This window comes from Thalassophryne amazonica, chromosome 16 (genome assembly GCF_902500255.1).
Source record: "Thalassophryne amazonica chromosome 16, fThaAma1.1, whole genome shotgun sequence".
NCBI lineage: Eukaryota > Metazoa > Chordata > Actinopteri > Batrachoidiformes > Batrachoididae > Thalassophryne > Thalassophryne amazonica.
This window is the reverse complement of record NC_047118.1, coordinates 14,785,297-14,812,906: the sequence shown is the minus strand read 5'-3', so window position 1 is coordinate 14,812,906 and position 27,610 is coordinate 14,785,297. Positions and strand designations below refer to the sequence as shown.

Below are 27,610 nucleotides of genomic sequence, written 5' to 3'. Positions count from 1 at the left end.
ACAGAGATGAGATTATTCAACACTTATTACTACGAAATATTGTTTAGAGGCAAACTTATCAGCTACACGTTTAGGTCTGGTTTCAAACTTAGTTCAAAGAGGCTGCTGCTCACAGCTAGTGGAGGATCATTAATCCGCACGCCACTGCCGTGAGGAGCACACCAAACAATTTCCACCAATAATTACTTATAGCTGCGTATAAACGCCAATTTACATTCACGGATAAACTTTTCAGAATATTCACCTCTGTCGTGTGCTGACAACGTTTGCCTCTCACCCTCGTCCTCCTTCACAGGCACCATGTCAGACTCTGAAACGGCCCTCAGCGTCCCCACACGGTCGTCACAAGGTCGTATTCTCCGGCAATCTTATCCAACTCACTGCTGGTTTAAATGTAGTTCTTCATCACTACATTGGTACCAGCTGGAAGTCCTCAGATCTGCACGTGAACATCACAGGTGTCGTGGATTGTCCTAATAGAGAGCCGCACGAGAATGCAACAGGTGCAGCCAATCATCGTAACAGAGGAGAGAGACACTTCTGCAGCACAGTTTCCTCAGAGAACAGCCCCAAATCACCTGGGAAGGAAAATAAACATAAAACAACCCAACCATGTCCAGCCAACCCCCCCCCCCAACACACAACAATCACATGTGCTCATATTAATATGGACATCACATAACTGATGTGCACACCCACAGCCGTTATTACCGGTAATAGGCACCAGTCCACAGTGCATCACAGACAGGCAACCCATGATTATGGGACCGTGGTTCACATACATCAGTCCATATAGTGGATCAAAGACATAATCCAGAGGACAGGTAAAGCAGATTCTGTTATCAAAGCATCACACAGTGGACAACCCCATCCCAACGCACGTGCTCTTGCTCTCTCTTTCCTCTTTGTTTTTCATTTTACTCTATTTTTTCACCCCTTCTGTTTTTTCCTCTTTGTTTCCCATCTTACACTTTTCACTCGCTCTCCCTCAGCCTCCAGTATATCAGCTGTCCAGCGGCCCGCAACACACCCCTCTGTCCAGACCAGCAAGATCATATGAATGAGCTCAATGCTTTCCCCTTGCTGGGATGTGAGGCCAATATGCTGGCCACGCTGTGGTACTTGCGTGTCATGTCAGCCAAGACGGACTGTGTGAATGTTGTGATCGCATGTTACGTGGCATGACGCGTTGTGTGCCGTCGCGCTGTCTGGTGGGATGGCGCGCTGGACCTGACAGCAGGATGGGAGGGGTGTTCAGCACTGGCTGCTGCATGGTTGGTGTTCTCCCAGCTCTGTGACATGCACCTCAAGGCGTTCCAAAGCTGGGTTTTTATTTTTATTTCTGTTGTAGTGGCCTAACAATGCTGCATGCGCCATGATAGCTGTATTAAAGCTGTCACATTCTGGTCAGCTGTTATGTGGCAGTGTGCTAGGCCTGTGACATGCATCGACTCACTGTGGGCCAGTAGCACACCCCTGCATGTCGTGTTATAGTTGTGATGATCATAATGTCTCACATACATTATGTAACCCATGGGAGGGGATGACAATGTGTCTGTTAAATTAGGTCCATCATGGACATAACAGCCCGTCCAGATGTGCGCGCTGGACAGCGATCGCTCTGCACTCCGACCACCTTCTAGCTTTCGCCACTTCGACCAGAGCCTCAAGAATAGTGGCTTGTGCTCTACATTCGGGCTGGCTTTAGAGTGCTCCTCGACTTTGGCCATGTGTGAGTTGAATAGCCATTTGGGTGCCATTCAGCCTCTAGTGTGAAGGCTGACTCGGTCGGGACATTCAGCCAGGATTCGACGTGGCCGAACATTTTGTACAGCCCCTGAACCGCAGTCCGAATGGTTCGACTTACTGTACAAATATTGTGACTGCAGTCAGATTGCGGTAAGGCTGCAGTTTGACCGCTGTTCAATTGTTTTCCAACGCTAGTGCAACAAGAATGTAGAGTGCATGTGCTCTGGCTGCAAAAATGTGCCAACTGCTGTGAGGCTGCTGTACAAGGCGTTTGAGTGCAGTTTGAATTTGCACAACTGTTGTCCGAATCCTCCTCTGTGCACTATTCGGCCTCATTCGTGGTATGTGAAGGGGCCTTAAACAACATTGGATGCTCCTCTTATTTAGGTAAGCAATAACAGTTCTATAAAATAAAATAGATAATAAATTTTTGGAGTATAAATGTGAAACCAATTAAAGTTTATTGAAGTACATTTTAAATGAAAGTTGCTTAGATATGACTATTGAATGTGATGCTGAAGTTGATTTATAAGCCTGAAATTTCAGTTGGTTTTGAAGCCAAAAACCACTTCAGCACAGTGTGTTACTTGTTCGAATTCAGTACATAAAGTTGAATGTTATATTTGTAATTGATTAAATATAGAGCATTTACACCTGTAAACTTGCACAAAAGTCCTCAAACCTCTACATGAGCCACCACGCCACCTTCTGAGCGATAAATGGACTGCATTTATAGAGCGCTTTTCCATCTGCGTCAGACAAAGCGCTTTACAAATAATGCCTCACATTCACCCTGATGTCAGGGTGCTGCCATACATGGTGCTCACTAAACTCCGGGAGCAACTAGGGGATTAAAGACCTTGCCTAAGGGCCCTTAGTGATTTTCCAGTCAGGCTGGGATTTGAACCAAGGATCTTCTGGTCTCAAGCACAAAGTTGTCACACGTTTATGATAGATTGTTTTGTCAACACGCCTTGTTGGTTTGTGTGATTCCTGGCAGTTCTGAACCACATGTTGCTTCGTCCTTGATGAAATTGTTTCCTGATCACTAAAGGTGTAGCTTTCTGCAGATTAACACAGCGACACCTGGTGGCTGGCTGGGGAGCAGCATTTCATGCAAATGATCTACTTTCAATGGATCACTTTCACCAAAAGGAAAAAAAAGTTGATCTGTCCTGCAGGTGTGATCAGAAACATTTTTTTTTTTTCTCCCTGGCTCTTGGTAATCTAGTTTTTGTTTGATGATAAACTCTGAATCTCTTGCACAGGACAGAATGTTTGGAAATGTTTCATTCATAAAGCACATAGAACACTTTTTTATTACTGTATAGCTGAAACACTCAAATTAAGTTGGTGATTACGTTCTTGTCCCCCCCAGTTTATCCATTAAGTGTGTGTCCACAGTGAAGAATAGCCACTAAGATGAGTGGCACTTCATTTCAAAAAGTTGTGCTGTTAGACATGAGAGACATCTCTTTTATTCCGAGCTGCTGCTGTTTTATGTTTTTTATTTTAACTTTAATTAGGATAGCTTGAAGTGCTTTTGCTTCCATTGTCTTAACACTTTTAAATATATCATCTTTAATGTTTCGTCTGTAGTGGTGTTAATTTGTGTGAATCATGTCTGCTATGGTTGTTACTGTGAAAGCCCAAAACATGTTCTTAAGATGAAAGAAATGTATATAATTTAAAAAAAAAGAGTGCCTTTATTAAAATAATTGCCAGGGACTAGCATTTTTTTTTAATTTATTTATTATTTAGATTTCCCCCTGATGTTTGTCTTTTTTTTCTATGTAAATATGGAGAATGTGGTGTTGAACCAGCAGCCCAGTTAGTACACTGAGCACCCCGGACCTTTCTGTTCACTCACTAGCATGGTTATCAAATAAAGGTACCTGGGCAATAATTACATGCAATAAACCAGCTCTGTTGTGCCGAGTATATTTTGTTCAAGTGTGACATTTGTTTAATGCAGTCGACGAATTCAGTGGCATCGTTTAACACAAGAGCCTAGACACAATCAAGATGTCTCAAAAAAAATCCAGGAAGTACTAATCATTATCGGGTAAGAAGGTAAACCACAAAAAATACTTCTTTTTTTTTAAATTAATGTATTACTAGTGTCTGAACCAGGTGGCTTTGGATTTATTTTGTTTAAGTTAGATTAGATTTATGTTCTCGATTGAGATACATTGATATAGCGCCAAATCACAACAAAGCTGCCTCAAGGCACTTCACACAAGTAAAGTCCAACCCCCAAATCAAAGCACACAGGCGACAGTGGTATGGAAAAACTCCCTCTGATTTGAGGAAGAAACCTCAAACAGACCAGTCTCAAAGGGGTGACCCTCTGCTTAGGCCATGCTACTGACAATTTAAAAAACTAATATACAGGAAATTTTGTCGGTGCACAGGAGGGTTGCAGAAATTGACACCACTCCCATCTCTGGATGGAGCCGCACCTCAAACAGAGAAAAAAACAATCAGGCATCAGAAAGACAAGAAATACAGTATAATTTGTCAGCATTAAGCAACAAGAAATACTAAGGTGATTGGCAGCACTAGCCCTAAGCATCACTAAAAGACCCAGACTTTATATAAAGTTGAGGCCGCCGCACGCTCCATTTCCTAATAAGATTAAATGGGTGCCAGTATGCTAGCCGTACGAAAGGGAAAATGAGTGCGTTTTAAGTCTGGATTTGGAAGTCTCTACAGAATCTGACTGTTTTATTGATGCAGGGAGATCATTCCACAAAGCAGGGGCACAATAAGAGAAAGCTCTGTGATCCGCAGACTTTTTATTCACCCTAGGGACACAAAGTAGTCCTGCACCCTGAGAATGCAAAGCCCGGGCCGGGAGGTGCCAGTCCGTGAACGATTTTATAGGTTAGTAGCAGAACCTTAAAATCTGATCTTACTGGGACAGGAAGCCAGTGAAGATATGCCAGAATGGGTGTAATGTGGCCAAACTTTGTGCTTCCTGTCAAAAGTCTGGCAGTTGTATTTTGAACCAGTTGGAGAGCCCTAATGCTGGACTGAAAAACCAGAAAATAGAACATTGCTGTATTCGAATGTAGAAGACACAAACGCGTGAATCAGGGTCTCGGCATCAGCCATAGACAGGATGGGACGAATCTTCACTATATTTCACAGGTGAAAGAAAGCAGTCCTTGTAATAATCGCTAATGTGGGAGGTCAAAGGACAACGCAGGATCAAAAATTACCCCAAGGTTCCTCACTTTCAGTGTGATGTATGACACACGAGACTAGGCCAAGCGTTAACTGGTCAAATTGATGCCGATGTCTCACTGGACCAAGAATCATCATTTCAGTCTTATATGAGTTTAAAAGTAGGAAGTTTCTAGACATCCAGCTTTTCACTGATGCAAGGCAATCGGTTAAAGAATTTATGTGGATGAGATTACCAGCAGTTAAGGTAATCCCAAAATGCCGCAATATGTGCCCAAGGGGTGCTATATAAATGGAGAAAAGCAAGGGGCCTAAAAGACCCATGTGGAACCCCAAATGTCATGTCACGAAGGTTACAGGTAGTGTTAATGTACAAAACTGAGAACGACTGGTCAGGTATAATGTCAACCATGCAAGGGCGCTCCCAGTAATCCCAAAATGATTCTTCAGCCTATCGAGTAGAATATGATGATCCACGGTATCAATTGCAACACTAAGATCTAACAGCACCAGAACCGTAGTGTCCCAATCCATTGCAAGCAGAAGATCATTCACCACTTTAGTGAGCGCCGTCTCTGTGGAATGATATTTTCTAAAAGCAGACTGCAGTGGCTCAAAAAGATTATTCTCAGTAAGATAGTCCACGAACTGCCATGAAACCACCTTTTCAGAATTTTAGAGCAAAATGATAGATTTAATATCGGCCTATAGTTTTACAATACAATAGGGTCAACATTAGATTTCTTAAGTAATGGTTTAATCACTGCAGGTTTGAAACATTTAGGAACAGTACAGAGGTTAATGAATGAGAGATTAATCATTTTCAGCACAGTTGGCTCAAGAGTGGGCCACCGGTCCTTAAGCAGTTTTGTTGGTATAGGATCAAATAACCAGGTTATGCTTTTTGTAGATGTTACGAGTTTCATCAGCACGCCTAGTGAGATACTATCAAATTCTGTAAATCTAGGTAATACCTCAGTAATGGCACCCATCTCAGTAGCAGGGTGTAATGTCTGGGTTAAGGCATGCTGGGATATGTTTAATGTCATCTATTTTTGGAATAGATTCAATTGGAATGTGAACCAACTGAATTAAGATAAATTAAAAGTAATTTTGTCTGACATTCAGATGTAGTTTTCCCAGTTAGATTTAAAATACTAGTGCTAGTTTTACATTGTTAGTTTTATGCTCAGGTTTATACAGTCCATAAAATTTTGTTTAATTTGGCTTTTAGATTCAGTTAGCTTCACATTCACTGTGTGCTAGATTAAATATTTCAGTAAGCCTTGTACTTTTCTGTTCAGGTAACTTTAGAAACAGTTTAAGATACTGATAACTTTTCAGTTAACTATAGCATTAGCCTAATACTCACTTGATATCTTAATATTCAGTTATTTTTGTATTCAGTTAATTTTATATTACGTTTCAGATTCTATTAGGTTTCCAGTACACTATGTTCAGTAACTTATTTTCAGTGGATTTACTATCTTCATATTGAAGTTGTAGATTCACTTAACTTTATAGCTAACTGTGGAATTAGCTTAAGCTATATATTTAAAGCCAAGTGACCTCTCTGTGCCTACGTGTGTATAACTTAAATCACAAAGAAACTGGGGAGAGCTGACATTTGCTGTTTGGTATGTTTATGTATTTTGGGTCATGGATGAACGCCGCGAAAACGGAAAGGTGATAGGACTAATATTTTTGGAGAAATTTAGGGATATTAGCTAACAGTGAGTAATGGATGTTGATAATTTAATTCTAAGACATGTTATTCCAGCAGGAGGCAGTAAATCATCTATATATTAAAAGCCAAGTGGCCTTTGTGTAGTCTGTGCCTGTGTGTAACTTTGATCACAGAGAAACTGGGGAGAGCTGACATTTAACGTTTAGTATACGTCTGTATTTTTGGTCAAGGATGAACGCCATGAAAACGGAATGTTAAGAGAAATATTTTTGAGAAATTAGGCAACAACAGTGAACAATGGACATTGATATCGCCATTAATCAGTCCCTAACAGATGTAAAACATGACAACTACATTTGCCTCTACTTCTATGATTTGCCAAATAATAAATACAATTATTCACAAAACTTTCTCATTTTAATTTCCTGCACTTTCAGTTAAAATCATTATAGAAACTTTGCATAATTTATTACAACCCTTGAAAATGTCAGCTAACTGTTTTATAAACATTACCCAATCTAGACCCCGATGGATCCCCACGGGCAACACGCTAGTATTAACATACATTTAACTTAGATTTTGTTTTAGATTGAGTTTTCAGTAAACCTTTCACTCGGGTTTTATGTTCAGTTAGTTTTATATTTAGTCAGCTTTAGAATCAGTTTGTTCCATCTGTTGTAAATTCAGTTAGCTTTTCAATTAGCTATAGTTAGCATATTCGGGTGATTCTTAGACTACGGCACTTATTTCACAAATTTCACACTTTTATAGTTATCTTTACAATGAAAGTGTGTTAAATTTGTTCTAGTAGTCTATGATGACTTTTTTTTTTTTACCTTTTTTCAGCATCATTATATGCAAATATGGCCGTTTTGTGCTTGTCCCACACCCAGACTTTTGATCTTCAGTGATAAAAATGAATGGTAAAGAAACGTTTTTTTTCTAATGTTTTAAAATATCTCTGAATAAAATATCAGTAAAATAATCAAAACATAATTGGGGTATTCAATGTCATACAAGGGTGATTCTTAGACTACGGGCACTTATGTCCTTTGATCATATTGTATGAAAAACAGAAAAAAAGTTTTTCACCCATTCATTTGCAGATTCAGCCTGTTTTAGAGTCTGTTCACTATTTAATGATGGAGTTTACTTAATGTTGTGTTCATTTTAGATTAAATTAGTTTTAGAATGAACTCCATTCCATTAGGATGTGGAAAAGTGCAAGTTGAAGTAATCTGGACAATTAGATTTTGACAGGGTTAGCACATTTAAAATTGGTAACTTCAACATAATTAGGCAGACACCTATTTCAAATTGTGCTCATGAGATATGTTTTAAAATTAATTCTAATTTCCTGATTAAATATATGTACTTTATTGCGCAGCCACAGCTAAACTTAAATTAGCTTAGCAATGTATCAAATGGAAACGTTTATGTTTTTTTTATTGTACATGGTCCCTTTACAAATAAACAAACGAGCAAGCTTGCCAATCATTTATATTTAACACACTAGGTCAGGAAATTGTGGAATATTACATTGTGTCAGATATCGTTTTGGCCTTTAGGAGTGGATTGGCTTCATAAATGAAATTTTAGAAAATGCAGAGAACATATATTTAAAAAGAAAGCTTTGTGGCATATAAGGTATCACAGGCTCTACACACAGACTTTGGTTCCACTTTGTGCATATGGTTTGGGAGGAGAATTGCTTTCCAACTTTAAAATCTCATATAAAATAATACAGAGAAGCTACATTTCAAAAAGAAGCCTTGTGGCACATAAAGGATAGTCATCTCTACATTGTGTAAAATTGGTCATGAGATCAGCTGGATTGGGAGCATAATCTCGCTATATGTATAGAAATTATCAAAAATGCAGAGAAGGTATACATGACAGTCTGCATTGTGGGTATGGTTTGACAGCATAGCTTAATCATTTAAAAAAAAATCTCAAAATTAAGTTTAAAAATGTCAAAAATTCAACATAGCATATATTTCCAATAGATGCCTTTTGACATGAAGGTTGATAGTCTACATTATGGATATAGCTTGGGGTCATGAGGTCAGCTTGCTTGTACCAAATCACAGACTCTACTTTGACATATATATATATAATCACTTTTTTTTATAAAGTGCATCAGTTTGAACTTTTGAGATAGATTTATAAAGAAAAACATTTGCTATTTTGGCATTATGAGTCAGTTTTAAAATGACTTAAGAAAGTCTGTTATAGTGACTAATCTTTGTACAAAAATGAAATGACTGTCATGACCATTACTGACTGCAGTGTTCATCCATAGACTGTAGAGGGTACTCTTATTCTGCTGCTGGTCTTCAATATGCAGTTCTGATCATCTTACACATCTGCCCAAATATTAGGACAAACATATCAAATGTTCATAAATTTTGCATTCTGAATTGTGCGCACGTGGATCAGCCTCGCACCTCTTATTCAACCCCAAATGGTCAATGCAAAATACCTCATGAATATCCAAGCATACACACATGAAGTCCAAAGCATGTACTTACCATGGCAACCAAGAGGAAGAGCTGGAAAATAAACCTTTCTGAAACAGAAATCGCGATGCTTCAGTGTGATCACAGAAGTGACTTAGTGCAGTAGATAATGAATGGAAATGATGATGATACATGCACCAAATTCGGAACAAATACTCCTCAGACATTATTACTCTTTGAAAAAACAAACAAAAAGCGATTGGCCACTTGAATTTCCAATAGGCAGCCAGGTTGGGGTCAACTGAAGAATTACACAGGGGTCAAAATTAAAAGATGCTCCAATCATATTGAAAACTACGAGGTCTGTCCGTAAAGTATAGGTCCTTTTTATTTTTTTCAAAAACTATATGGATTTCATTCATATGTTTTTACGTCAGACATGCTTGAACCCTCGTGCGCATGCGTGAGTTTTTCCACGCCTGTCGGTGACGTCATTCGCCTGTGAGCACTCCTTGTGGGAGGAGTCGTCCAGCCCCTCGTCGGAATTCCTTTGTCTGAGAAGTTGCTGAGAGACTGGCGCTTTGTTTGATCAAAATTGTTTCTAAACCTGCGAGACACATCGAAGTGGACACGGTTCGAAAAATTAAGCTGGTTTTCAGTGAAAATTTTAACAGCTGATGAGAGATTTGAGGTGATTCTGTCGCTTTAAGGACTTTTCACGGTGCGAGACGTCGCGCAGCGCTCTCAGGCGCCGTCATCAGCCTGTTTCAAGCTTAAAACCTCCACATTTCAGGCTCTGTTGATCCAGGACGTCGTGAGAGAACAGAGAAGTTTCAGAAGAAGTCGGTTTCAGCATTTTATCCGGATATTCCACTGTTAAAGGAGAATTTTTTAATGAAAGACGTGCGGACGGGTCCGCGCGTCGGCTCGCAGCCGCCGCGACGCTCCGTCACAGGAAAAACACCTCTGCTGGAAGCCTTAAGGACAAGTTGGAACATCTCCAGCTGATAAATAATTTCTCATATACTCACTCCACTGAAAGCCATCAAAAGCCAACTGGATTTTAACAAATGGTTATCAACACAGAGGTGTTTTTCCTGTGCCGCCGCGCCGCGTCGGCTGCGTCCCGACGCGCGGATCCGTCCGCACGTCTTTCATTAAAAAAAATCTCCTTTAACAGTGGAATATCCGGATAAAATGCTGAAACTGACTTCTTCTGAAACGTCTCTGTTCTCTCACGACGTCCTGGATCAATAGAGCCTGAAATGTGGAGGTTTTAAGCTTGAAACAGGCTGATGACGCCGCCTGAGAGCGCTGCACGACGTCTCGCACCGTGAAAAGTCCTTAAAGCGACAGAATCACCTCAAAATCTCTCATCAGCTGTTAAAATTTTCACTGAAAACAAGCTTAATTTTTCGAACCATGTCCACTTCGATGTGTCTCACAGGTTTAGAAAAAATTTTGATCAAACAAAGCACCAGTCTCTCAGCAACTTCTCAGACAAAGGAATTCCGACGAGGGGCTGGACGACTCCTCCCACAAGGAGTGCTCACAGGCGAATGACGTCACCGACAGGCGTGGAAAAACTCACGCATGCGCACGAGGGTTCAAGCATGTCTGACGTAAAAACATATGAATGAAATCCATATAGTTTTTGAAAAAAATAAAAAGGACCTATACTTTACAGACAGCCCTCGTATACCACATTATTTGTCTCATCACAGAGAAACCCTGAATCTGGCGTAAGCACAAATGTATTCAGATGTATCAGATGTATATGTGCATAGGCATGAATTCAGGCATGTTCCATTTGTACATCCCACTGAACGTGAAATTGAGCGTTGAACCAAACTCCTCCCTGGCCACGCCCTGTTTAAATATGCAAATTCATGCAAATAGGCCCTTTAAGCAGAGATTCCCAAAGACGTCACATCACACAACATGAACACAGGAAGGACATGATACTACAGATTACTGGAAATTACGTGGAGACACGCAGAGACACTTTATTCAGTACACTGTTAAACGGATTAATCGTGAAACTGGAAAAATATTCGTGGAAGCTATGGAGTGTGTGTGCGCGCACACACTGACGTTAAAAAGGTGAGGCACGCTTCCGCTGACAGTGTGACATTCACAAGTTACACACACATTTATTGACAAATACTGAATACAGGAAGCCTGTTAAGCAGCTCTCCATCAAGCAAAAGTAATAAAAAAGAGACATTAATGATAATAATAATAAAAACATATCTGAATGCGCACATACCAAAATGTGTCCGCGCTGGTTCTCGTTCAGAATAATTACACAAACTATTTTAACACAAGCAGCCCGCCATCACGTGCCGTGCCAGCTGCCTGATGCACATTTGCGCACCACATATGATTTGAACATTGATGGAATGAAAATGTTTCAGATTAACAGAAACAAATTCATCATGTGATGGCTCCTTTATAGCAAAATGTATGCAGTTAATAGCTCCAGTTACATTTGGGAACTAGCTCTCGCTGCAGAATGTGCTGTAATGTTGGAAAGTACCTGGATGAGATTCGGATGATTGCGTTCCACACAGCTAGTAGCTTGGCGCAAGGTTGACTGGCACACTCCTGACTGATCAGCCAGCTCATGCTGGAATGCCCCTGATGCACCCTGGGCCGACTGCAGTTCTGTGTGGCAACTCCAGTAACAGTGGCCTTGATAATCGAAATCAGTTTCAGAGCCAATTATCATCATTTGTAAGTAAATCCTCGTGTTCCCTGAATACACGCTCACGTCGGATTGCACCATTTGCAAGGTTCTCTAACATAATATTGATTCAGGAGTGGAGTCACCTTTAGCCACCTCTTGTACGTGGATGATGTCAAGTTGTATGCCAAGAATGAGTAAGATATTGACTCACTGATTCTGCACCTCACCAAGTTCTACACTTAGGATATGAGGATGTCATTCAGATTAGATAAGTGTAGCCAAATGGTGGGAAAGAGAGGGAAGGGGAGCCAGACTGAGGGGGTGGAATTGCCAAAAGGCAGGGTAGCAGACATACAGAACAGCTACAAGTACCTGGGCATCGTACAAGCCAACGGGAACCATGATGAAGATGCAAGAAGGTTGGCTACAGCCAAATACATCCAGGTGCTGAGAAGCCAGCTCAGTGATAGGAATAAGATCTGAGCCATCAATACATATGCCCTAATAGTCATTAGATACCCAGCTGGGATATTGAGTTGGCCTCAGGTGGAGATAGATGCAACTGATGTCAAGACACGAAAACTCCTCACAGTGCACAGAGGTTTCCACCAAAACTCCAGCAACCTGAGGTTCTATGAGCAATGGAAGGAGGGAGGGCGAGGATTAGTGAGTGTCAGAGCCACAATGCAGGATGAGACGAGGAGCATCCATGAATACATCAGAAAGATGGCCCCATGAGATCAGCTGCTACAAGAATGCCATGGAGAGCTGAAGACAGACGGTAATAAGCAACAGGAGAAGGAGCTATCATGGAAGACCAAACCCCTCCATGGGATGTACCATTGACAGATAGAAGAAGTGGCTGACATCAAGAACACCTACCAGTGGCAACACAAGAACAAGCCCTAAGCACCAGATCCACAGAGGCAGGAGTCTACCACAGCTGACAGGACCCAAGTGGCAGGCTGTACAAATGTACCTCAGAGGCAGTCCAGCACATAGTAGCAAGATGCAAGCTGGGGCAGTGTACACTGAGAGGCACAAACAAGTGTCAGGAATCGTGTTCAGGAACATCTGTGCCGCATATGGATTAGAAGTCCCCAAGTCTCTATGGGAGACGTCAACGACATGGCTAAGGTCCTGTAGGACTTCTAATTCCAGACAGACAAGCAGCTACTGGGGAACTTGACACTCAGGCACCTGACGTACTGGATCATGCACAGAGAAATGGGTCACATGGTCAAAATGTTGTAGCTGATGCTCCTCTCATAATGCAACTGATCCTCATCCTTCTCTCTCTCTCTCTCTCACTCTATATATATATATAACACATAAAACAAAACAACTCATTGTAACAAAACATTCAGAGAGAGACAAATATCATAACACTACTTTTACAGCATTGGTAAAAAAAAAAGACACAAAACTTCACAACATGACTACATCCTCTAAAGACCTTGAAGACCATTTGGTTTCCACAGCAACCACAGCACAGAATCGTTACTCATCGATGTTGTTTGTGGTGAGGGGATACCTTTCCTACAGTCACTCCCAAAAGAACAGACCTAATTTTCATACATTCATTGATACAGAAAAATCAAAACTGGATTCTTTCTTTCATACCTCTGATCTGTGAGAAATCTGATTCACAGAATGCAAGTGGCCAAGATCACTGATGATCAAGGACAATACTTGCTGTTACATGTGTGACTGAGTCCAACCTCAAACCTTTGCAAAGTCTTAACAAGGCATATTGTTATTGTGGCATGTTTATTAATGGGTGACATGGTGGATTAGTGGTTAGCACTGTTGCCTCACAGCAAAAAGGTCCTGGGATTGTTTCCTACCTGGTCTTTTCTGTGTGGTTTTTGCATGTTCTCCCTGTGTTTGTGTGGGTTCCGTCCACCTACTTCCAAAGACATGCAAGTTAGGTGAAACTTTAAACTGACCATAGGTGTGCAGGTGTGACTGAGTTTATCTGTTTATATGTGGCCCTACAATAGAGTGGTGTCTTGTCCAGGGTGTACCCCGCCTCTCACCCTATGACTGCTGGGATAGGCTTCAACACCCCTTGAACCTTGACTGGAGTAAGCGGGTGTCAAAAATAAATGAATGGATGAAATTTAATCATGATCCATGAAGTCCATGTGACATTATTGCATTTCAACATTTTAGAGACTCTATCCTCTGGTAGCCAAAGTTAGAATTGTAGCACTCCCAACATCCAACTTACACAAGGTCTCAGTAAGGTGACCTTTTGTACCAAGTTTCATCTTGATACACAGTCATTTTTAAGATATTTCATTCAAACTTTTTCAAGGCCTTTCCTCCCTGCTGGCCAAAATTCAACTTGATATGCATTCCACATTGAACTTGTCCAGGATTGTTGTGAGATGACATTGTGTACTGAGTTTTCCCTTGATACATGAAGTCTTCTTCGAGATATTGTATACACATTGACTGTTGGATAGATAGGCATACAGTAAGACTGTTTCATGAAGTTTGAGCAGTTACTTGAGCTCAACATAATTTATTCATGATTTAGTAATTTATTTTCAATGAATGTTTCAGTTCTCGACAAAGACCTCTTTATAATAAGCAATGTGTGTGTTAGTACATGTACCTGCAAGTATTAAAATAAAAAAATCAACTTGAATGTTTTAAAGCATTTGTTTAAAATCAGTTGGTGATGTTTTGACTCCCACAGCTCATGATGTCTTCCTTTTTGATAGGATTCTAGATCAATGTCCGAAGTAGGTTTGAAAATATTCCAGAGTAGCGTTTTGGTGTTCGCCATCACTAGTTGATAATACTGATGAAAGGTTTTGCCACTATCCCCAGCCAAGCATTCTATCTATTGTTTAATTCCTGTTTTACATTCTTATTTCATCTAATATTTACAAACACCAGAGTTGCTGGTCAAAGAGCAATGAGCTCATGCCTTAAACTATATGTGAGTTTCAACTACAAATGTTCAAAACCCTCTGGGGTCCGAGGGCATTTTTGGACACTTCGCTTGCCTGGCATAAATGTTTTATTATTGCTGTTAACAGGTCTCCCTGCATCCCACAATCAAGTTTTATGTCTCTTTTTTCAGGACAACCTGTGCTTTCAGAATATATATGTCTTTGTTATGTTTTACAAGTGTAATAAAGGTTTACAATCAGAAATAACAAAGGAAAAAATAAAGCCAAAAATAATTTTCCACACACATTTATTCAAAACACACAGCAAACTATAATAAACAACTGTTTTGACACTTTATGAAGATAATTTTAGGTCTTGTGTGAAAGACTGTACAACAAAAAGGTTCAAACAATAAACACAAATGCACATTTTGAACAATATATACAAAATGGTCTATGCGTTTTGTTATTTTGATATGTTTTTACTTAATTATATCAGCTAATTCCACAAAATGTTGCTGTTTAATTGCCAAAGATAATATGCAATTAATTGTAACAATTTCTTACAGTTTGCTTTTCCCATTTAAACAACCAAGCTTTGTGAAATGGGTTGATAAACTACATTAAATTAGTATAATATTTAATTTTTCTTAGCGTGTATGTTCTTTAAGATTGGTGAGTTATAAGATGATTTATGAGTTATTGTCCATAAGAGCTGGCTGGGGTGGACTTACTCACTCACTCACTCACCCACTCATCTACACTTTTGCTGTCCAAGCCCGCGGCTGTTCCCAGAACATGGAACAACTTTACAGCGATGTGTTCTTTTGTCTGTTGCTATAAATACAGGATTCTGTAAACTAGTTGTTGACCAGAGATGCACTGTTGGAATGTTGCAAGGAGGGATTACACTGACTTCCTGCATGCTTACAGCAAGCTATGATATTTAATGATTTATCGACCATACTTGTGGCACTATGTGGATGCCAGCTAATTTATCCGCTCTCTGCTTGATGGTGACCACAGTTACAGAAATGATTTTGCCTCTGACCCAGTTGACCTGTCTCAAGAATTCACAGCGAGATATCCACTAATAGGCTGGTTTCAGTTACTTTCAGCTCTGACTTCACACACACTGCACATGCTACTGGGACTTCACTAAATCTGAAGCTTGGCTACCAAGTATGCATTGGCATTAATACAGTGTATCCGGAAAGTATTCACAGGGCTTTACTTTTTCCCACATTCTGTTATGTTACAACCTTATTCCAAAATGGAGTAAAGTTTATGGAAAAAAAAAAAACCCCAAACAAACTAAGAAATCACACGTACGTAAGTATTCACACCCTTTGCTCAATACTTTGTTGATGCATCTTTGGCAGCAATTACAGCCTTAAGTCTTCTTGAATATGATGCCACAAGCTTGGTGCACCTATCTTTGGGCAGTTTTGCTCATTCCTCTTTGCAGGACCTCTCAAGCTCCATCAGGTTGGATGGGGAGCGTCGCTGCACAGCCATTTTCAGATCTCTCCAGAGATGTTAAATCTGATTCAGGTCTGGGCTCTGGATGGGCCACTCAAGGATGTAGACAGGTATGTGCCTTTCCAAATCATGTCCAATCAATTGAATTTACCCCAGGTGGACTCCAATTAAGCTGTACAAACATCTCGAGGAGGCACCTTAGCTCAATTTTGAGGTTTGTGGCAAAGGTTGTGAATACTTATGTACATGTGATTTCTTAGTTTTTTAAAATTTTTAATAAATTTGCAAAAATCTAAAAAAAAACTTTTCACATTGTCATTATGGGGTATTGTGTGGAGAACTTTGAGATTAAAAAAACGAATTTCATCTATTTTGGAATAAGACTGCAACGTAAAATGTGGAAAAAGTGAAGTGCTGTGAATACTTTCTGGATGCACTGTAGTAATGAATGACTATTCAGGTGAAATTTTAATGTAAGTTTGGTGCTACAAAATTAGGAAAGCCAACTTTTGTTTTATGCTAATGTATTTCCTGAAGGGAGGTGAAGCTGCCCACCAGAGTATGCTTGGGATCTCAAGTGTGTTTGAGAGAGAGAGAGAGAGAGAGAAAGAGAGAGAGAGAGAGAGACCCGCAGAGTCTCTAGCATAAACAAGTCTCAAAGCAACAAGACAGACTGCAGACACAGACTTTGAGGCAGCAGCGGAATGCTACTGGATGAAAAATGTCAACTGTGCGCCCTGTGGCCTTGTTATCCAGCCTGAGCCCCGTTTGACTGTTGCCTCACCAGATTGTGTGATTTTCGATCCATTCATTAATCCAGTCATCATTTGGACTGGTGGAGATGAAGTGCTCTAATGTGAAGAACTATGTGGACGGTAAACACCGTCGAATGCAGGATGAGACTTGACCTCGTCTCTCTGTCTGAGCCACTCGTGCTGCTGTAGATTGCTGGACGGCAACAGTATAACTTGGTGACTTGTGCCCAAGACATGCAGGTGATCAGAAGGTCACAGCATTCATTGAATATGTATCAAATCTGCTACATCAGGACTTAATCAGTAATCTAAACAGTTACTAGCCGACAGCCTAATAAGTTTAATATTAGGTTAAAATACATTAAGAAGAGTTTTATCATTGTTAAGTAGGATAAGTAGGTTAAGTAGACCGACATACTCGTAGTCTCATGACACGTATTGTATGATGTCATACTAAAAATTGTGATATTGTGCATATTCTTAAAAATGTCTGAAAGTCACATTTAATGTTCAGAAATATGCATTTGCATTTTCATTAAGGGTTAGGTAAGGTTTAGGGTTTGGATACCAATAATAATAAGATATAATGTACTTGCAGCATTTTTTGCAATTGTATGAGCCGTCATCTTGTTGTTATGATGCCATAACAACCTCCCTGAGGAATATGTCAGATATTGTCATGATCATATTTGGGCATTTAGTTTGGATTTCCGTGCTATTATAATTCTGGTGTTATTCTCCATTTTATCTGGTTATTTCTCTCCCGTGTTAGACTATCTTTGGTGCTTTCATGTATTTTGATGTATTTGTAATTGTTTGTTGCCTTTATAACCACCGTTAGTGTTCCCTTTTTTACCCAGATTGTCTATGTTCATTCCAGCTTTCTCACATTCTGATTCCCAGTGTTACAGACTCACACTGCCATTCTGAGTTTTGCCTGCTGTCGTTGAATTTGTTCACCTGATATGATTAATCTCTGTGTGCTGACCTTCTGTTTGTAATTTGTATAACCCTTCTACTCTTCCTTTGTGTGAAAGACTGTTGCCTGTAGGACTGATCACCCGTGTGTCTGACCACAGCTTGTTTAGCCACCAAATCTCGTCTGTTGATACAAACTCTACAATAATTGCCTTCAAAGCAAAAAAAAAAAAAAAAAAATCAGCTACTTCCTAGCATCGTTGTGGTTGTCTGCATTGGGGTGCTCTGTCTAAGCCATACAAAATATGTACAAATGTGGCTGAAAAATATGTACAAATATGTATCCAGTTTTGTGCATTACATTTTCATACAATTTAGGATTTTATTTGTGAGAATAAGCTGAAAAGTCTTGGGTATGTCTCGTTATTGTCATGTCTGCGAGTACACAATGATGCCACATTTGGCTACATCCACCACATTACAGAAATGCTTTGGATCCTGGATGGCAACCACCCAGGCAGACAGCTGGTCCATCACCCACCTCTCGAAAGTAGCTATTTATGTGTCACAGCCAGGTGGATCAAGCCCAGAACATGACACATTGATTGATGATTGTTTGTTGTCTTTCTTATTTTGTTTATCTGAGGACTCACAAATGTAAAAAGAACAACTTGACTAAAACAAACAAAAAACAAACAAAAAAAACCATCAGAAATAATTATGCAACACTGATGAAACATGTCATTTTTATAATGCTGGCTTTTCTTATTCATTAGCGTCTTCTCTGCTGTGCAGCGTCCAACCAGTAATTGCTCCTGTACTCAGCCCTCAGAGGAGCTGTGATCTTTGATGTCTTTTCAGTTTGAAAAGACAAGTTCCTTAGTGTCATCAGTATCACTTGGAGCAGAAATAAACAGTTAATAAGCATGAGATAGAATAAAAGCAGGGAAAATATACAATACCATGGGAGCAGGCCAGAAGAATCTAATACTTCTGAAAAGCATTTCAGTCAGCTATCTTATGAGAAATGGATTCATTCTTTGAATACAGAGTATAATCAATTTTATTATAGACGTAGACTGTAACACATCCTGCAGGCATACGCGAGAGTCTGTGCAATAATCAGACACGGAGCTTTATGTGAGTCTGTATCTGTGCAGACTATATTGAAATGGATCGTTCTAAATGCAGCAAAGCACAAGAAGAGCTATATTAAGAATAAGGTGGTGGGGGAGCACACACCCACACCCATGTGGAAGGTAATGAATTGGACACTTCAGTCAGAGGCCAGCCAGAGTTATTTTGTTCATACACATACATGAACACAGGTCAGATTAGGTTTGGGGGCATACACTGGAGCCTCTCATTCCCATGTGCAGCATGTTACAGTACTGTCATAGGTTCTGGGTGGTAACCACTCAGGGAGACAACCAGTCCATCTCCACCTTCTGGAAGTAGCTGTCCGTCTGTCATAACCACCTGACCTGTTTTCCTAAAGCTGGAACAGAACAGTACTGTGGTTCTGTGGCTGAATTTGGTTTAACCCTCAAGCAACCAAGTGGGGTCATTTCTGACCCTGAGCATATATTTTTGTGCACCATTTTTCTAATTTTAATGGAAAAAAGTTTCCTACCATGAATTTGTCAATTTGTCCTGCGTTTGTTGAAAGAATTTTGCAAGAATCACCCGATCCACGTGGCAAGTATAATCCAAACTTGTGCATGGTCACTTATGACCCCAGGGAGATCTATGAGATTTTCAACATTATAGCTTCAGATGGTATTGTAACTTGCCAACTCAAAATCATATTTTACTGTTTCTGCCTTGGAAGCCAAATGACCTAGAATAGTAAGATTTACAGCTGCACAAGCACTGAGACTGATTCTTGATGCCCAGAGTTTGTTTTTTAATATTTCATTCATTTAAAAGCAGAAATGAGTACATTACAAGACACTGAATGAAACGAGCAGAGAGAAGAACAAGTCTTATATTTTATGCCCCTTTTTACAATACAATCTTTCAATTTTAATCATCATTATTCAACATTATTTAACAGATTACATTTTTTGACTTTGTCACATGCCACTGACTTATTTCATAATTTTAGCCATTATTTAAAAGATTACATTTTAGACTTAAAACATTTTAGACTTTTTCACAACCCATTGACTTATTTCATAGTTTCATACTTAATACATCTAGTTTAATACGTTTTGTGGGGATGAGAGTGGGGAAGGATGATGAACAAATATAGAGTCAAATAAAGAACCCTAAAACAATCTGATGGGGAAAGTGTAGTGACACGGACCCACAACAGGGGGCGCAAGTGAACGGTCAATAGATGAGCCAAAAGGTAACAATTTTAATGTTGTGAATGTGCACAACGATTATACAGACAATCACAGAATCTGATAGCAGTCAATACACCAAGGTGACGTGTGGGCAGGCTCGAGGATAGAAGACGTCTGTCCCAAGAAGAGCCGGAACCACACGATCTCCACCGCCACAGAACCTGGAGAATACTGGGGCCGCCAAGTCCCGAATTCCCAGGTGATCACCGTCCCGACTGTCGGATCTGGTACTGCTGGTGAGGAGCACAAACAGTGAGATGTGGGTGTGTGAACAGCCAGTAACAAAAATAGTCAGAAGGTGGAAAGTCACCTCCACCTCTAATCACACACTCGTGCAGCTCCTGTTAACCACTTATCTGGTTTGGGTGTGAAGCGAAGCCGTCGCTGTTCACACCAAACGCCAATCCACAGATAATGAAACGCCACAGGAATACGGCTATTCAATGATTTAGGTCAGCAGAGAAAAGTACCTTCACAGGTAGATGATATCTCGGCAGCAAGGTGGAGATGACATCCGGCTTTTATGGAGTGATGAAATGAAGATGGGTGACAGTTGTCATGAGTTGATGTGTGACAGCTGTCACTCCTGGTTGTGTCCGTGGCGGCAGCGCCCTCTCGTGCCTGAAGCCCGCACTTCAGGCAGGGCGCCCTCTGGTGGTGGGCCAGCAGTACCTCCTCTTCTGGCGGCCCACACAACACAATCATTTATATAGAAGTATTCCAATATACACTGAGCTGTATCAACAGTAGCTGATGTTATCTTTGAAGGTGGAACATCACAGCATAAGCCCCAAGCCCCGTAATATCCATAAATCACCCCAAGACCCTTTACAAGAGTGAGGTCTCTAATTATTATTATTTTAATTATTATTATTACAGGAAGAAAATTCCAGCACACCAGACTCAGTGGGGTGACCATCTGTCTTGTGTTTTTTCATGTGAAGAGTAGTTGCTCTTGTTCTATTTTTAAAATCATGGGACGCTTCAATACATTTGAGTGTTGTGTTGTTGGTCTGACTAAAGATGTTACACTAAGCTTTGGAAATAAATATGTGATGGTTAATTTATTTTTAAAATTCTGAACATAAATACTCGGAGCAGTTTCTGCCCTGCAAAGGTATTGATGTTGGAAACCAGTGAATATTCACACAATTGGATCTGGACAGTTAAGAGAAGCCGTATTGGAATTCTGTGTTTCTCTGCCTAACCCAAACACGGCAGCCTTATCAGCTACCGAAGGTTAAAATACCTCACTTGTCCCCTCTGACCACTCAGGCCAGAGCCCCGGTTTTAGCCGACTGGTCATAGGGTCACGTCCCAGTTGGAGTGAGTGGAAGGACTCAATGCAGAAGCAGAGAGGGTATTAGCTGCTATACATACACACAGACAGACAGACAGACAGACAGGCATTCAGTTGGACTGGTTAGACCGGCAGACAAATGGATGGACAGACAGACAGGGAAATAGATAGACACTGTGTTTTCCAGTTGTAGAGTGCTTCCCCTCTATTGAGGTCTTTAAATTAAGAGAAAAAAAACAACAACTATTTTTTTCTAATCCCATGGCCTTTAATTCCTGATTTACGAGGTCTCTTAGATAATAAACCGACTCTTTTATTTTTTTTTTTAACTATATGGATTTGAATGACATGCGATTACACCAATCATGCTTGAACCCTCGTGCGCATGCGTGAGTTTTTTCACGCTTGTCGGTGACGTCATTTCCCTGTGGGCAGGCCTTGAGTGAGATGTGGTCCCGCCCTCTCGGCTGAATTCCTTTGTTTCACACGCTGCTCGAGACGGCGCGTGTTGCTTTATCAAAATTTTTTCTGGACCTGTGAAGAATATCCGAGTGGACACTATTCGAGAAATTAAGCTGGTTTTCTGTCAAAAGTTTAACGGCTGATGAGAGATTATTGGGTGTTTCTGTCGGTGTAAGGACTTCCCACGGAGCGGGACGTCCTGCAGCGCTTCCAGGCGCTGTCGTCGGCCTGTTTCGAGCTGAAAACATCCTAATTTAAGGCTTAATTCACCCAAGACATCGTGAGAGAACAGAGAAGATTCAGAAGAGGCCGGCATGAGGAATTTATGCGGACATTCCACTGTTTAAGGACATTTTTTTAATGAAAGACGTACGCGCAAATTCGCCGAGTCGTTTCCGTGACGACTCGGCAAATCTGTGTGCGCCGCGACAGGAAAAACACCTCCATGTTGAAAACCATTTGTAGAATTCAGGCGGCTTTTAATGGCTTTCAACAAGTGAGTAACTGAGAAATTGTTTAACAGCTTGGGCATGTTCCAACTTGCCCGTTAAGATTTCCAACGGAGGTGTTTTTCCTGCCGCGACCCCCCGCGGTCGGGTCCAGCCCGACATGCGACTCTGCCCGCACGTTCTTTCATTACAAAATGACCGTTAACAATGGAATGTCCGAATAAACTCCTCATGCCGACTTCTTCTGAAAGTTCTCTGTTCTCTGACGACTTACTGCGTCAACAGAGCCTGAAATGTGGAAGTTTTCAACTTGAAACGGCGAGACACTGCCGCCTCGAAGCGCAGATCGCCGTCAGGCGCCGTGGACCGTCCTTAAAGCGACACTACCAGACCAAAATCTCTCATCAGCCGTTAAAATTTTTACCGAAAACCAGCTGAATTTATTGAATGGTGTCCACTCAGTTGTGCCTTACAGTTTTGAAAAATTTTTTATCAAACAAAGCAACAGTCTCTGAGCCATTCCTAAACAATGAAAAAAATCGACGAGCGGGTGGACGACTCCTCACTCAAAGACTGCCCACAGGCGAATGACGTAACCGACAGGCGTGAAAAAACTCTCGCATGCCCACGAGGGTTCAAGCATGTCTGATGTAATCACACGTGATTCAAATCCATATGGTTTTTGAAAAAAATAATAAGGTCGGATACTTTTCTAATAGACCTCGTATATGTTCTATTACAAGATATCATTGTAGTACGTGTGTAATATGAGTTGTTTACACTCTGAAAGTTTGAATTATGTTCTTAATTGTGTTTGGTTGTTAATGTCTTTGTTATGACGCACTCTGTGGCTGTTGTTTCGAAGGTACATTATAAATATATCTATTATTAATACTACAACTACACATTCAGGCACAAAAGCACACAGTGATCAGTACATATAATATGAAATTACACAATAACACTGTTGATGTAATTGGTTCATTCTGCTGTCGTTCCATCTGGCACAGCAATGTTGCACATTTGTTCACCAAATGAGAACAGTTTGTACTGTATATTAGCCGCACAGCTAACAAAGAAACTACACAAGTATACAAGAATCTATATATTAAAAGCCAAGTGGCCACTGTGTACGTGTATGCATGCCTGCGTGCATGTATGTACCTTCGAACACGGACAAACCGGGGAGAGCTGACATTTGCCTTTGGTATGCTTAAGTATTTTGGGTCAAGGATGAACGCTGCGAAAACAGAACATCGATAGGACTAATATTTTTGGAGAAATTACAGATATTACATAATAACAGTGAACAATAGACATTGATAATTACATTCTGGACTCACACGCCATTCCTCATGATTATAGAAACTTTGCATAATTTATTACCACCCTTGGAAAATGTCAGCTATTTATATTATAAACACTACCCAATCTCGAGCCCATGGATCCCCATGGGCAATGCGCTAGTTAATATTCAATATTCAACTGTTGTGTTAGTATTGTCAACCCCAGTGGCTGGAGAAGGCCAAGGGGACTTGCATGTTCCATGTGCAAAAGATGGCATGCTTTTTAATTTAACCAGGTTAGTCCCATTGAGATCAAGACCTCATTTGTAAGGGAGACCTAGACAATTATAAGTGTTCCAATTCACCTAACCTACATGTCTTTAAATGTGGGAGAAAACCAGAGCACCCGGAGGAAACCTATGCAAAATCAACACAGAAAGGCAACAGGTGGGAATCAAACCCATAACCTTCTTGCTGTGAGGCAACAGTGCTAACCACTAAGCAACCATGCTTTTAAGAGGTGGGGATGGGCTGGTTGTCTGCCTGCATGGGTGCCACCCAGGACTCACGGGGGTCCTGCAGTGTGGTGACGCAGTAATACATGGCACCAATGCATACCCTCTAACCTGATCATTTAACTATCTACAGAGGTGAAAAGGTGTCGTGACAGGCCGAGCACACACGCTTTGAGTCATTCTTTCCCTCCTCCAGTCTTATATCATGAATGTCTTTCACTTTCTTCTTCTTCTGTTCCTGTCAGATTCATGAGTTGTCCAAATACAATTAAATTAGCGTTAAATCATTGTCAGTCTTGTCACATAATGCAAAAAGATCTTTTTAAAATAATACATAATTAAATTTATTTGAAGATTTTTACATTCATTAAGTTTAACTTTATGCACAGTTTGTTGCAGGTCCAAAAAAATATCACAGCAGAAAATATTTCATTTAAGTATAGTCAACATTATCTCGTAAAACATTTCTTAAATATCAGGTTCAACACAGCTTCATAAAATGTACAGTTTGTTATTCGGGAAAAGTGCACAGAACAAAGAGAGAAGTCTCATACAGTCAGACAAAATCATTTAGCTTTGACAAGGTTATTGGCATTTTAGCTTTCGGCAACAGGATATTGGAGCTGAAAGCAAATGTTGACTGTGAGGTCGAGTGTATTCTCATTTCAGTGTTTCTAGACTAGAATATGATGAACAGTGTTGGAATAATAACACTTTTTAGAAATGGCTCTTCTTTCTAAAAACAGGAAAATTACTGCCAGCTGTCAAACAAAAGGTGAAACTGTGATGACACAATCAATCCGTCAATCAATAAATTAAATTTGAAATTTTACAGCAGAAATGTTAGGTTTAAACACAGACTGTTGTATTTTGGAAAAATAAATAATGCTCCAGAGAGCTCGAGAACTACAAAACAGCCGATGACATTAAAAATATCTAATTTTTTTTTTGTCCAAGAGAAACCCTTTCACAAGAGTTGGCCTGATCCAACACACCCTCCAGCAGGTATTTCGATCTGTGCCAAATTTGACGACTGAGAGAAGATTTTCCAAAGAGAGAGAGAGAAAAAAAAAGGTTTTGAAGTTGTTACACGACTGATGCAAAAAGCGTGGTACAAATGCATCTGGGGAGTGCCAAGCCCTGCATGGTGTTGCTGAAGTCGCTACAGTTTCTATAGCAACGGCATGCTTTAACCTCCCGGTCCTCATCCTGTGATCTGAACTCCCCTTTAGGGGGCGCCAAAGATCACAGGGGGTGCCCAAGATATCAAAATTAAAAGTTCACTTATAACACACTTAATTTTCAGTCAAAACTAATACATTTTTTTTTTCCTTTGAATGAACCAATGACAAAGCGGGGGGAGGGGGAACCTATCATGCCAATTTATTAAATAAATACATAAATTGAAAAGACATGAGATAAAGCTCAACTTGTGTCACAATGATAGGAAGAGAAAATACAGAGATGGAACTCGCGGAAATAAGCTATTGTAACGGCTATGTCTATCTATCTTTCCGCAATGATATCTCCAAAATGCAAAGAGCAATTTCAATCAAACTTTGCATATAATCTCAGTATGTCCTTGCAACACGTCATGTGAAGGTTATAGAGCAAAGGTCGTAGTGTCACGTTTTGGCCCAGATCTGGGCCTTGATTCCATTTTCCCCCTTTGTTTTGCTCACCATCTGCCCCAGCTTTGTTTTATTAGTTGTGTATTTTCTTCATGTGCTTATTCTATGTTCCATTTTGCTTTGCCACTTTGTTTCTCGGTTACTTCTGACCAGGGTTGGGAGGGTTACTTTAAAAATGTATTCCAATACAGTTACTAGTTACCTGTTGAAAAATGTAGTCAGTAACGTAATCCAAGTACCATAATATTAAAATAATGTAATTTGATTACTTTCAATTACTTCTGGATTACTCCAATATCAATTTCATCATCAATATCTAATACAGACAAAAGAAACTAAATATAAATAGTCTTGACCACATAGTACAGTTTATTAAGCAAAAATAAAACTGTTTCTTTTACATGGCATGCTCTGTTTTACTTCACATTATGAATTAAGAGCACCACAATATTGTTTTTAACACACCCAGTGTTCACCTGCTAGATTTTCAACAAAAAATGCCAAACAAATGAAGGATAATGAAAACTCAGGCGTGTGTGGATGAATTTGTAATTAAAAGTGGCTTGCAGAACAATATACAAAACAACAAAAAATCTGCTACTTGTTCAGTAAACATGAAATGATCTTACTTTAGTCTTTCACATAGCATTCGCACCATGTTTAACATATCAGTCCACTTACTGAACTTTCAAAATAAGAACATCAGCATAATGAAAACCATTAGGTAAATACTGTCAGTAAGGAGGCGTGGTCGCCATTTTAATTCCGGGCAAGTTAGTGATTTGCGTGCATAGAACTTCAAAAAAACAGGTGGAATATGCCGGAAAGCTGCGCATGTTGGCAAAGCCACAAACGGAGTAACAAGGGAGACAATATTTCCTTCCATAAGTAAGTGGTTTTGGTTCTTCTTGTCACTTTGTCCATGATATTTGGATGATAAACAGCTGTATGTTTCCTGTCGTACCTGTGTCGCCCGATGACACGGACCGTTAACTCTTCACTTATGTCTAGTTGATATTTTCCGCTGCTAGACCAATGTCTAGTTAAAATACTTGTCGTTAGTGATTAAAATTGTTTGACAAGACTGGGGATTTTTTTAAATTTGCACCTTAAAATAATGAGATTATAATGACCCGTGCTGTGCCGCTCACAGTCACACCCACACACAGAGATGTGCACCCACACCACTGACTTCATGAATGAAGTTTGTGTAAAAATATAATATAATATAATATTATATATATATATATATATATATATATATATATATATATATATATATATATATAAAAAGAAAAAGAAAAAGCTGATAATACAGAAAAAGGGTACAACTTGTATTCCAAAAAATATGTACTATCTACAAAAACAACCCAGACTTTTTTCCCCCAAAAGGTGTGGTATCAATCATTTATTGGGCTCACATGCAACTGAGCAAAAATTCCTCCAAGAAAAAAGCAAGAACTTAAGAAAAGTTCTCGACTTTAGATTTTCAAGATTTACATTAAATTATTAAACTTAATAGTTTAATTTATGATTGTGTTGTGGTCCTTTCAAAATAAAAAAGTGATAGGCGGCACATTAAAAAAGCACCAAAATTCCTACACTGTTCACCTGCATGTAAATTTGGTAAAAATGAAAGCTGAAAATACTCACGCATTAATATCCTTCAACTCCAATAAGCTGTGATTATTAAAAACAACAATGCTGCCAATTTCCCAAAAAATAATGGACCTGACTGTAGATAGAGTAGAGGCAAAATCACAACAGTTAACATGCAGGAAA

The 27,610-nt window shown here is 39.9% G+C and overlaps 1 long non-coding RNA gene across 1 annotated transcript; it reads left to right on the top strand.

Moving 5' to 3' along the window:
• The first annotated feature begins 536 nt into the window (after positions 1-536).
• LOC117528291 lies at positions 537-26,996 on the top strand. Its single transcript, XR_004565724.1, has 3 exons — positions 537-3,116; positions 10,660-10,661; positions 26,982-26,996. It is a non-coding gene; the product is annotated as an uncharacterized LOC117528291 (long non-coding RNA).
• The last annotated feature ends 614 nt before the right edge of the window (positions 26,997-27,610 follow it).